The sequence below is a fragment of the Rhinolophus sinicus genome, linkage group LG02, assembly GCF_036562045.2.
Source record: "Rhinolophus sinicus isolate RSC01 linkage group LG02, ASM3656204v1, whole genome shotgun sequence".
Lineage (NCBI taxonomy): Eukaryota > Metazoa > Chordata > Mammalia > Chiroptera > Rhinolophidae > Rhinolophus > Rhinolophus sinicus.
The window spans coordinates 36,810,577-36,821,646 of NC_133752.1; the positions used below are offsets into that span (position 1 = coordinate 36,810,577).

Below are 11,070 nucleotides of genomic sequence, written 5' to 3' on the forward strand. Positions count from 1 at the left end.
ATAAAGCTAACAATGTTGCAACAACTGTGTATAGTACTAGGTAGATGTAGACCAATCAGGGGAATCACTGCAAAAAATATATAAATGTCTAACCACTACACCTGAAACTAATATAAAATAACAACTTTCATTTACATCATAGTTGACATTTTTAAAAGTACTTCCATGTGTAATATTTTGTCTGATTCTCCAAAATTTTCACATGACCTTTACTTCTTGACTTTTCATATTCTTTGAAAGCCTTGCAGATAGCAGGCCTTCCAGCAATGCAACCTGTGAGGTAGGCAGGGCAGAGTTTATTAACCTCAATGACTGAATCCTGTGTTACAGGGAAAACACAGTATTTTTCTGACTTGCTTATGAGAAAATCTTGAAGGTTATCTTAAAGATTGATGGTAACAGTAATGTCCTTGTTCTTAGGAGATACTTGCTGAAGAAGTTAAGGATGAATTTCATGAAATTTGCAACTTCCTTTCATATGGCTAATCAAAATGTGTGTGTGTGTGTGTGTGTGTGTGTGTGAGAGAGAGAGAGAGAGAGAGAGAGAGAGAGAGAGAGAGAGAGAATGTGACCAAAAAAAAATTTAATTGTTACATCTAGATGAAGGACATAGAATTGAGGTATTCATTGCCCTGATCTTCAAATTTTGAAAATGTGCAACTTTTAAAATAAAAGGTTGGGTCCCTAAAAATGGATGGTTTCCAATCCCAAACACAATAAGTAAATCATTTTTACAGGTATGACAGGTGGTCAGTCAACTTCGCAGGCCAATTTTTCCCTTATGGTTAAAAACAAGGTCTGCCTCCCTAGTCAGCTCTCTGGAGCATCACAGAATAAGTTCAGTCCCTGTGATAATTGAGGACAGCTGGCATGCCCCCTTCTCCCCTACCACCATGTCGTCTTTATTCCTAATTAAATATCTCTAAGTATACTTAAACTCAATATTCCTTATGCAATCTAAACAATATAGTTATTCTGAATAATATACCAGTAAAATCAGGCTGTATTTATATATTCTTTAGTCAGCCATCTCCATTGTTGACAAATACTGAGTTGTATAAAACCCCTAAATATTTCCTCTTTGGTATGCTATTAAACCCGAATGCTCTTATTCTATCACTTTAACACAAAGATGGACTATTTTTCTTCTCTGAAGTTTCAAGGTCTTTTGAGGTAGAAATTATAAGTAAATAAGGCATAAAATAATATAGAAAGATGTGGCAGTTGAGACTCAGGAGGGATATCTCAGCCCTGGAGGTTCCCCCCAGAGGGGTGGGGGACTCTAGCCCCCTGTCATGCGGGAGACCTGGCGGGGTCTCTGGTCCCGCTCCCCACACAAGAACGCAGGATATGGTGAGGCCAAAAAGGAACACTCATGGAGCCATAGGTAGGGGAGTCATACCACTATATTCTCTCTGGCGGCACTATACTCTCACTGGAGGCTGGATCCACACTGTCCACAAACCGCCATCCACACTTGCCAGCCCAGCCGCCATCTTCTTGCCAGCCCCTATTCTTTCTCTTCTCTCTGCTAGCGTAGCCACAGCAGTTATATTAGTGGCCAATGGCTCACTGGTTACAGCTGACGGCCAACTAGCCACAGCTGATGGCCATGCAATCACAGTTGATGGCCATTTACTACCTGAGCCAGCACCTGTCTATGTGAGGCTGAGAGCCTGTAAACTACTTTCTGGGGCTCTGCCCCCACACTCCACCCCTACAGGCTCCGCCTCACAATCTACGCGACAAGCGTCTTCCGTGAGGGGCCCTGTGCGAGGAGCCTGGAGGTGAATGCAATATCCTGGACATAGCCAGGCTCTCTGGGCACAGCCAGGGTTTCTCAGGGCACCACCAGTGCTTCTGGGCACGGCCAGACTTCCTGGACTTCTTAGGGTACCACTAGTTTCCCCGGGCACAGCCAGGGCTCTCAGGGCACTGCCACTCTCTGTGGGCACAGCCACACTTCCTGGGCTCGGCCAGGGCTCTCAGGGCACTGCCACTCTCTCTGGGCCTCTCAGGGTACCCTGCTGGAACAACAGCGACTCACAATCAAGGTGCTTACATATTCTCAATGGCGGCCAGTCAAGACACAAAAGCAAATATCCCCCAGTTCCACTACATGGTGGTAAGTTCCCAAACAAACAGTCAAGCTGTCCATTAAATTAGGGATGGAAGGCAATTCCCCATAGTCCATAGTCATTCGCCAGGGCTGTCCTGGGGGTGAGGGACGACCTTGACCTCACCCTCATCTTCCATGGAGGACTCAGCAAGCGTTTCCTCCTGGGACAAGTCCCGCATCCAGGCTGCCTCAGCAGGAACTTCCCGGCCCACAGGGCCACAACGACCTTTGCTTTCTCCAGCCTATGCTGGTTGGGGAACCGTCCACATCTTTCCACCTCTCCACGGGGCTCCATCTCTCCAGCAGCTGCATGGCTTTTCCTGTGCTGGTGGGAGAACCATCCACGTCCTCCCACCCCTCCACGGGGGTCCAGCTCTCAGTCAGCTGCTCCTCCTGGTCTTCCAGAGACTGAGTGTTCATACACACAAACTGCTCCACTGTCCTTTGGAGAGCTTTGGCTGGCACCATACCCTGCTCGCTGCGCCATTTGTAATGCAGGGAGTCATGCAGGGTCTCTGGTCCCGCTCCCCACATGAGAACGCAGGACATGGTGAGGCCAAAAAGGCACACCCACGGAGCCATAGGTAGGGGAGTCATACCACTATATTCTCTCTGGCGGCACTATACTCTCACTGGAGGCTGGATCCACACTGTCCGCAAACCGCCATCCACGCTTGCCAGCCCAGCCGCCATCTTCTTGCTAGCCCCTATTCTTTCTCTTCTCTCTGCTAGTGTAGCCACAGCAGTTATATTAGTGGCCAATGGCTCACTGGTTACAGCTGACGGCCAACTAGCCACAGCTGATGGCCATGCAATCACAGTTGACGGCCATCTACTACCTGAGCCAGCACCTGTCTATGTGACACCGAGAGCCTGGAAACTGCTTTCTGGGGTTCTGCCCCCACACCCCCCACAACAGGCTCCTCAGCCCAGTGTACTGATGCCAGAAGAAGAGCCTCCACAACATCTGGCTGTGAAAAACAGTGGGGATTCCAACTGTTCAGGTGGGTCGGAATGCTACAGGAAAACCAGACATCCTCTTAAACGGACCACGCACAGACTCACTCGCTCGGAGGCACACACGTTGGATTCTGCCAGAGGGATGGTGACTTGGGGGCCTTGGAGACATACGCGGTAGGGGGGGCCCACTGAGATGTGTGACTTCAGAGGGAGGACTGGAGGATAGTGAGCATTTTCCCAGTGAGGGGTCCACCTTCTGTGCAGCTGGCAGGTGGGCGCCCTCTTGCCTTTGTTGAGTCTGCCCCCCACAGGCCAAATCTGAATCTGATTGGCTTGGTGAGCTCTGTTGCTCTGCCTGGCTGACTCAGCTGGAACCCCTACCCCACCCAACTAAATCTGCAGTGGAGAAGGAGTGAGAGGTTTACTTCTTCTCCTTCCCATGCTCCATCTCTCCTGCCAGTTGCTAGCTACTGCTTCAAGCCCCCTCCATTGTCCAGCCTAGAAAGGAAGCAAAATTTGGAGAAAAAATTACACTTTACAAGACCAGTACTGTTGCAATCAGATACTGATGCCCTTCGGGTGTAGCATCTTTTATATACTGGATTCCTACTTGATTGGTTGATTTCTGTGGTTTTCACAAAGAACCTCTGCCCTAGTAGGGATCTTCTACCTGCATTTCCTTTATAGGAACAATTCTTTCCACAACTGGTCAATTAAGACTTTGGCTTCAGCCCTTGGCTTCCACCAGTCACCTTCTGTCTCAAGGTGGATCTCTTTAGTAAAGTTCCTCTTAAGATGATCTACAACTGTACCCCCTTGCAGGGTCCACATTTAGTCCGTGGGAGATGCACTTGTGTCCTTGTCCCCACTAAAGCCTGTGCTACTTCATTCTGCAACCAGACATGTTGTTTCACCTGCCTCTGGCTTTAAATTTGTTTTCTCTATTTCAGATACAAGACTTTGAGTTTTTCAGGTTCCAGAGAAAATGTCTGAAGCTTTTTGAGGGGTTTTCTTCTGTTGGCTTCAGATGGGGATGTGGGGGGGGGGGGTGCTTCCTTCACCCTCACCAAGAAGTAGGAAAGGCACATACAGCACACTGACAACTTTCTCCACAGAAATCCTCCCTCCCAACCATTTCTACCCTTCCCCATGAATTATTTGCTCTTCCTTATTAGCTTACAGATAGGAGAAGAGCTAATGCAGGCAAAAGAAATTTTCTGTGTCTTAGCATGTCCTACATAAGGTAGTCTAGTACCTTGCCTTAGACTATCGGGTAATTTTGGCACCTATATTGCTTGGCATTGGAGTTCTTAGCCCAAACTGTAACAATATCAAAAGCCCCATTATAATTTCCTGTTACATTTAATCATGGAATTGTACTTCTCTTGCCTCTCAGGTTTTCCAGAGGCTCTAGAGTTCCTGTCAGGAAAAAATATGCTCAGGTTACTGACAATAATGCATAACTTACAATATATTATTACCTGCCAAAAAGTACAAGGAAAACTTACTTCTTTGGAATAATAGAGCCATCTGAGGAGTCTCTGACTCCCAGTTTCATGATATGTGTAGTTTTTGAGAAGTAACAGGAAAAACTGCACAACACAATTCATATCTGCAGCTGCAAACTATACAAGTCCACCTTCTCTGTATGCCAAGTGTATGTGTGCTTTCCCAAGAGAAAGGGTTTGATGGGTAGTTTTGAAACCTTGGTATTGAATAGAATTAGTACCAACCATTTCTGGCTCCCTCATGTTCAACCCACCTGGGGCTTCCTTCAGTTAGACAGTTAGACAGTTTCCTGTTCCAATTCATGGGGGTTGTTGCAGCAAGGGCTGTCTTTACCTGTCTAATGAAGTATGTACCCAAGCAATGTGAATGAGAGCTGGGATGTGGGGGAGGGCGCAGAAAACTGTGCACCTCAACATGTAGCAGACATTTATGGCTTCGTGAACTCCTTCATTTCATTCAGTACTTATTTTTCTCTCTTGTGAGCTTTGAGAAAATATGCTTCAATTTGTTTAAATCTGTTTGACTATCTGTAGTGTACACTGACTTGCCTGTACAAAGTCTAAAATGACTGGTCATTTTCACCTAATGAGTCCTTCAATTCAAAATAAATGAACTCTTAAGAGTCAGAACTAGGTACAAGTCAGCGTGTCACTCATTGTTTCCTCCCTTCTGCTAGATGAAATGGAGAGCAAGGTAAGTAAAGGATTTAACAAAGGGTCTGCTTCAAAATGATGCCAGAAGGTTGAGGTTCCCCAGTACTTCTATATTTTGCTGCTATGTCCATTTTGTGATTTGTATTTGGAAAATATAATCTGTATCTCCTAACTGGTCAGGTTATTTTTAATATATACATTTTCTTTGATGAGGAATTTGGTGGATCATTTGCCCATTTTTTAATTGTGTTGTTAGTTTCCTTATTGTTGAGGGTTTTTGTTTTTTATTGTTAAGTTTTAAGAGTTCTTCACATACTTTGGAAAACAGACCTTTTATCAAATATGCCTTGCAAATATTTTCTCCCAGTCTATAGTTTGTCCTATTCTCTTGACAGTGTCTTCCCCGGGGCAGTTTTTTTTTATTTTAATAAACCCAGTTTATCAATTATTATTTTTATGGATAACGTCTTTGGTATTGTACTTAAAAAGTCATTGCCATACTGAAGGTCATCCAGATTTTTCTCCTATATTATCTTCTAGAAATTTTATAGTTTCATAATTTACATTCAGGCCTCTGATCCATTATGAGGTAATTTTTGTGAATGGTTTAATTTTGTATCTAGATTCACTTTTTTTTGCATATGGATGTCCAGTTGTTCCTGCACCATTTTTAAAAAGATTATCTTTTCTCTATCGTATTTTCTTTGCTATGTTGTCAAAGATCATTGACTATTTATGTGGGTCTATTTCTGGGCTCTTTATTCTGTTCCATTGATTATTTGTCTTCTTTTGCCAATACCACATTGCCTTTATTATATCTTTATAGTGTAAGTCTTGAAGTTGGATACTGTCAGTCCTCCAACTTTGCTCTTCTCCTTCAGTATTGAGTTGAGTACGCTGGATCTTTTGCCTCTTTATATAAACTTTAGAGTCAGTTTGTCAATATCCACAAAATAACTTGCTGGGATTTTGATTGGGATTGTATTGAATCTATAGCTTAAGTAGGGAAGAACTGACATCTTGACAATATTGACTCTTCCTATCCATGAATATGGAATATCTCTCCATTTATTTAGTTCTTGTTGTATTTCTTTCATCACAGTTTTGCAGTTTTCCTCATACACATTTGCATATATTTTGTTGGATTTATACCTAGGTATTTCATTTTTTCATATGCTAATGTAAATGGTATTGTATTTTTAATTTCAAATTCCAATTGTCATTGCTTGTATATAGGAAAGCAATTAACTTTTGAATACGACCTTGTTTCCTGCATCCTTGCTAAAATTACTTATTCGTTCCAGGAGGTTTTTGTGGATTCTTTCAGATTTTCTATATAGACAATTATGTCTATATAGAAGAAAGATGAATAGAGACAATTTTATTTCTTTCTTGCCAATCAGAATACCTTTTATTTTATTTTCTTGTTTTATTGCAATAGCTAAGACTTCCAGTATCATTTTGAAAAGAAGTAGTGAGAGGGGACATTCTTGCCTTGTGCCTGATCTTAGTGGGATAGCTTCTAATTTCTCATCATTAAGTATATTGTTAGTTGTAGATTTTTTAATAGATGTTCTTTATCAAGTTGAGGAAGTTCCCTTTATTCCTAGTTTCCTGAGAGTTTTCACCATGAATGGGTGTTGGATTTTTGTCAAATGCTTTTTTTGCATCTATTGATATGATCATGTGATTTTTATTTTTTAGCTTGATGTGATGGATTACAGTAATTGATTTTTCAAATGTTGAACCAGCCTTGCATACCTGGGATTAATCCCACTTGGTCGTGCCATATAACTCTTTTTATAAATTGGATTCAATTTGATGATATTTTGGAGGATTTTTGCATGTAGATTAATGAGAGCTATTGGTCTGTAGTTTTCTTGTAATGGCTTTGTCTGGTTTTGGTATTAGGGTAATGCTGGCCTCGTAGAATGAATTAGTAAGTGTCTATCTTCCTGTGCTTCTATATTCTGGAAGACTGTAGAGAACTGGTACAATTTTTTCCTTGAATAGTTGGTAGAATTCACCAGTGAACCCATCCGAGTCTGGTACTTTCTGTTTTAGAAGGTTAGTAATTTCTGATTCAATTTAATATATATAGGCCTATTCAAATGGTCTATTTCTTGTGTGAATTTTGGACATTGTGTCTTCCATCCATTTGATCAGATTATCAAATTTGTGGGCACAGAGTTATTCATAATATTATTACTTTAATATCCTTTGGATGTCCATGGGATCTGTAGTGATGTGCCTTTTTAATTTCTGATATTAGTAATGTGTATTCTTTTTTTCTTAATTAGCCTAGATAAAGTCTTATCTATTTTATTGATCTTTACAAAAAAGTTTTGTGTTTTGTTGATTTTCTCGACTGATTTCCTGTTTTCAATTTCATTGATTTCTACTCTAAATGCTATTATTTCTTTCATTCTGCTTATTTTGGATTTAATGTGCTCTTCTTTTTCTACTTTCCTAAGGTAGAAGGGTAGATGTTGATTTTAGATCTTTCGTCTTTTCCAATATATGCATTCAATGCTATACATTCCTCTATAAGAACTACTTTCACTACATCCCACACATTTTGTTGTGTTTTCATTTTCATTAGGTTCAAATACATATTTTTAAATATCACTTGAGATTTCTTCTTTGACTCATGTGTTATTTAGAAGTGTGTGGTTTAATCTCATGTATTTTCTGATTTTCCTGCCATCTTTCGGCTATTTGTATCTAGTTTAATTCCATTGTGGTCAAGGAGCATACATACATTGTATGATTTTTATTCTTCTAAATTTGTTAAGGAGTCTTTTATAACCCAGAAGGTAGTCTATCTTGATGGACGTTCCAAGTGAGCTTGAGAAAAAACAAAAAAATTCTGCTATTTTTGGATGAAATAGTCCATAGATGGCAGTTATATCCAGGTGATTGATAGTGCTGTTGAGTTCAACTATGTCCTTACTGATTTTCTGCATGCAGGATCTGTCCATTTTTGATAGAGAATTAAGTCTCCAAATGTTATAATGCAGTTATTTATTTCTCCTTGTAGTTCTATCCCTTTTTGCCTCATATATTTTGAAGCTCTGTTACTAAGCATAGACACATTAAGGATTGTTATCTCTTCTTGGAGAATTGACCTCTTTATCATTATGTAATGCCTTTCTTTATACCTCAGACTATTTCTTGCTTTGAAGTCTGTTCTGTCTGAAATATAGCACTCTAGCTTTCTTTTGACTAGTATTAACATGTTCTATCTTTCTCCATCCCTTTACTTTTTAGTTTCTTTTTCAGTTACAGTTGACATTCAATATTATTTTATATTATTTAAGGTGTGCATCATAGTTGTTAGACATTTATATAATTTATGCAGTAATTCCCCTAGTTAGTCTAGTACCCACCTGGTACTATACATAGTCACTGCAATATTATTGACTATATTTTCTATGCTCTTCCTTTCTTTATATAGATCTGAGTTCCTGACCTATATCATTTGCCATCTCTCTGAAGAACTTCTTTTAACATTTCTTACAAGGCAGGTATACTGGCAACAAATTTCCTCAATTTTTATCTGTCTGGGAAAGTCTTTATTTCTTCTCCACTTTTGAAGGATAAAGTCAAATACAAAATTCTAAATTGGAGGGCTATTTTTCCCCTCAACACTTTAAATATTTCACTTCACTTTCTTTTTTTGGGTTATTTCTCAGGAGAAATTGGATGTGACTCTTATCTTTACTCCTCTTTAGGAAAGGTGTTTTGACTTCTGGCTTCTTTCAAGTTTTTTTATCTTTGATTTTCTGTAATTTAAATATGTTATGCCTAGGTAGGTATAGTTTTTTTTGTTTGTTTGGCAATTAGCCTCCTTAATGTTCTGGGCTTTTTGGATCTGTGGTTTGGTGTCTGACATTAATTTGAGGAAATTCTCAGTCATTATTGTTCCAAATATTGCTTCTGTTCCTTTCCCTTTAGTCTTCATATTCCCATTATGTGTATGTTACACTTTTTATAGTTATCCCACAGTTCTTAGGTATTCTTTTTCCATTTATTTCAATCTTTTTTTTCTTTGCTTTCCAGTTTGAGAAGTTTCTATTGACATATCCCTAGCTCATAGATCCTTTCTTCAACTATGTAGAGTCTACTAATGAGCCCATAAAAGGCATTCTTTATTTCCATTACAGTGGTTTTGATCTCTAGTATTACTTTTCGTTTCTTTCTTAGAATTTCCATATCTCTGCTTACATTTTTCCATCTGTTCTTCCACGTTGCCTATTTATTGTCTTTTTTTCCCCCGTTAGAGCCTTTAGCATATTAATCATAGTTTTTTAAAATTACTGATAATGCCAACATCCCTGCCATATCAGTTTGATTCTGATGCTTGCTCTTTCTCTTCAACCTGTTTTGTTTTGTTTTTTTGCCTTTTAGTATGCCTCTTATTAAGCCTTGTAGTTTTTTGTTGAAAGGCAGACATGATATAGTTCCTGGGTAAAAAGGTGGCTAACACGCCTCTAGTAATGTAGTGGTAAGGTGTGGGAGAAGGGGAAGCTTTCTATAGTCCTATGAATAGCTCTCAGACTTTTTAGTGATCCAGTGCCCCCTGGATTATGAACTTGACAATTTCTTCTCCCTTCCCTCCTCCCCACTCCCTCAGATGGTATAGGATTTCTAGAGGGGGCTGGAATATTTCCCTTCCCCAATGTCAGTTAAACTCTAAAACACTTCAGTAGGTTAAGCATTCATAAAATACTTTCTCTTGAGGGCAAGTCTTGTTAAGAACGGAATGCTGTGGTATATTTCAAAATGGTTTCTTTTTCCCTTCCCCTGCCAGAAGCATAAGGGGATTCTTCTCCAATTTTCACTCTAAGAACCTGGTAGAACTCCTAGGGGTAAAAGTCACAAAAGTGTGAGGGCTCCCCATCCCCATGACTGGATCCCTCTGGAGTTTTTAACTCTCAGAATTATTTACACTAAGCTTCCAGCAGCTCAAAAATTACTTTTCACATTTTCCAACCCCAATACTGGTTCTCCTGGAGATGGCTTTCTGCTACAGTAAATTGTGATTCTTTGTATCCAGCTGTCTCTCCAATTCTGAGGCCAGCAGTTTGCCCTATGAGCTCACTTCTCTGATGGATTTAAAAAGAGTTTCTGATTTCTCAGTTTGCTCAGCATTTTACTAATTAGGATGGAGTGAAAACTTCCAAATTCCTTACACGCAAGACTGGAAATTATAAATCATCTATTATTGTGGTAAGCAGGGTACCACAAAAATGCAAGTGTTTCATCCCAGAAGATAGACAATATATCTGCAATAAGGAAAAGAAAATTAACTCTTTGCTAAAAAAAAAAAAAAAAAAAAAAAAATTTCCATTAGAAAAATGCTTGCTACAGTCCAGGCAGTTCTATTATGTACAAAACACTGGAATCACAGAAGAAAACAGTCCTCTGAGATCTGCTCTTACTGAAGTGGATCAGTAATGAAAATATTCAAATCTGAGCATCAGAAGACCTTCTAATATACCTGCTTCATTATCTCTGTAGTTCTGAGTAGCAAAAGTATAAAGTAACTTAAAACAATAAGGGCTAATATCTGGATGTGTGTATTTATAAATGCGATAGTGAATAACTAGGGACTTGCTAATGGATGAATGAGATGGGGGGGGTAATATGTGTGTATAAAGGCTAATTAGTTCTGAGCATTGATGAAAAGGTTTTACTATTGACCTCTCTCTGTATCTATGAAGGTGTCTACACTTGATGTGAGCTAGGATAAGAAAAATATTTTTTTTAAAAAGAAAGAAAAGGGGCAGTCCTTTTAAGTAACTGCAAATGTTCCATAAGGTTGAA

General features: G+C 39.7%; 2 non-coding genes across 2 annotated transcripts; both read left to right on the forward strand.

Moving 5' to 3' along the window:
- Positions 1–10,692: 10,692 nt before the first annotated feature.
- LOC141570289 (small nucleolar RNA U2-19) lies at positions 10,693–10,772 on the forward strand. The gene has a single exon (XR_012494294.1). It is a non-coding gene; the product is annotated as a small nucleolar RNA U2-19 (small nucleolar RNA).
- A 145-nt stretch (positions 10,773–10,917) lies between these two features.
- Positions 10,918–10,990, forward strand: LOC141570288 (small nucleolar RNA U2-30). Its single transcript, XR_012494293.1, has one exon. It is a non-coding gene; the product is annotated as a small nucleolar RNA U2-30 (small nucleolar RNA).
- Positions 10,991–11,070: the final 80 nt, after the last annotated feature.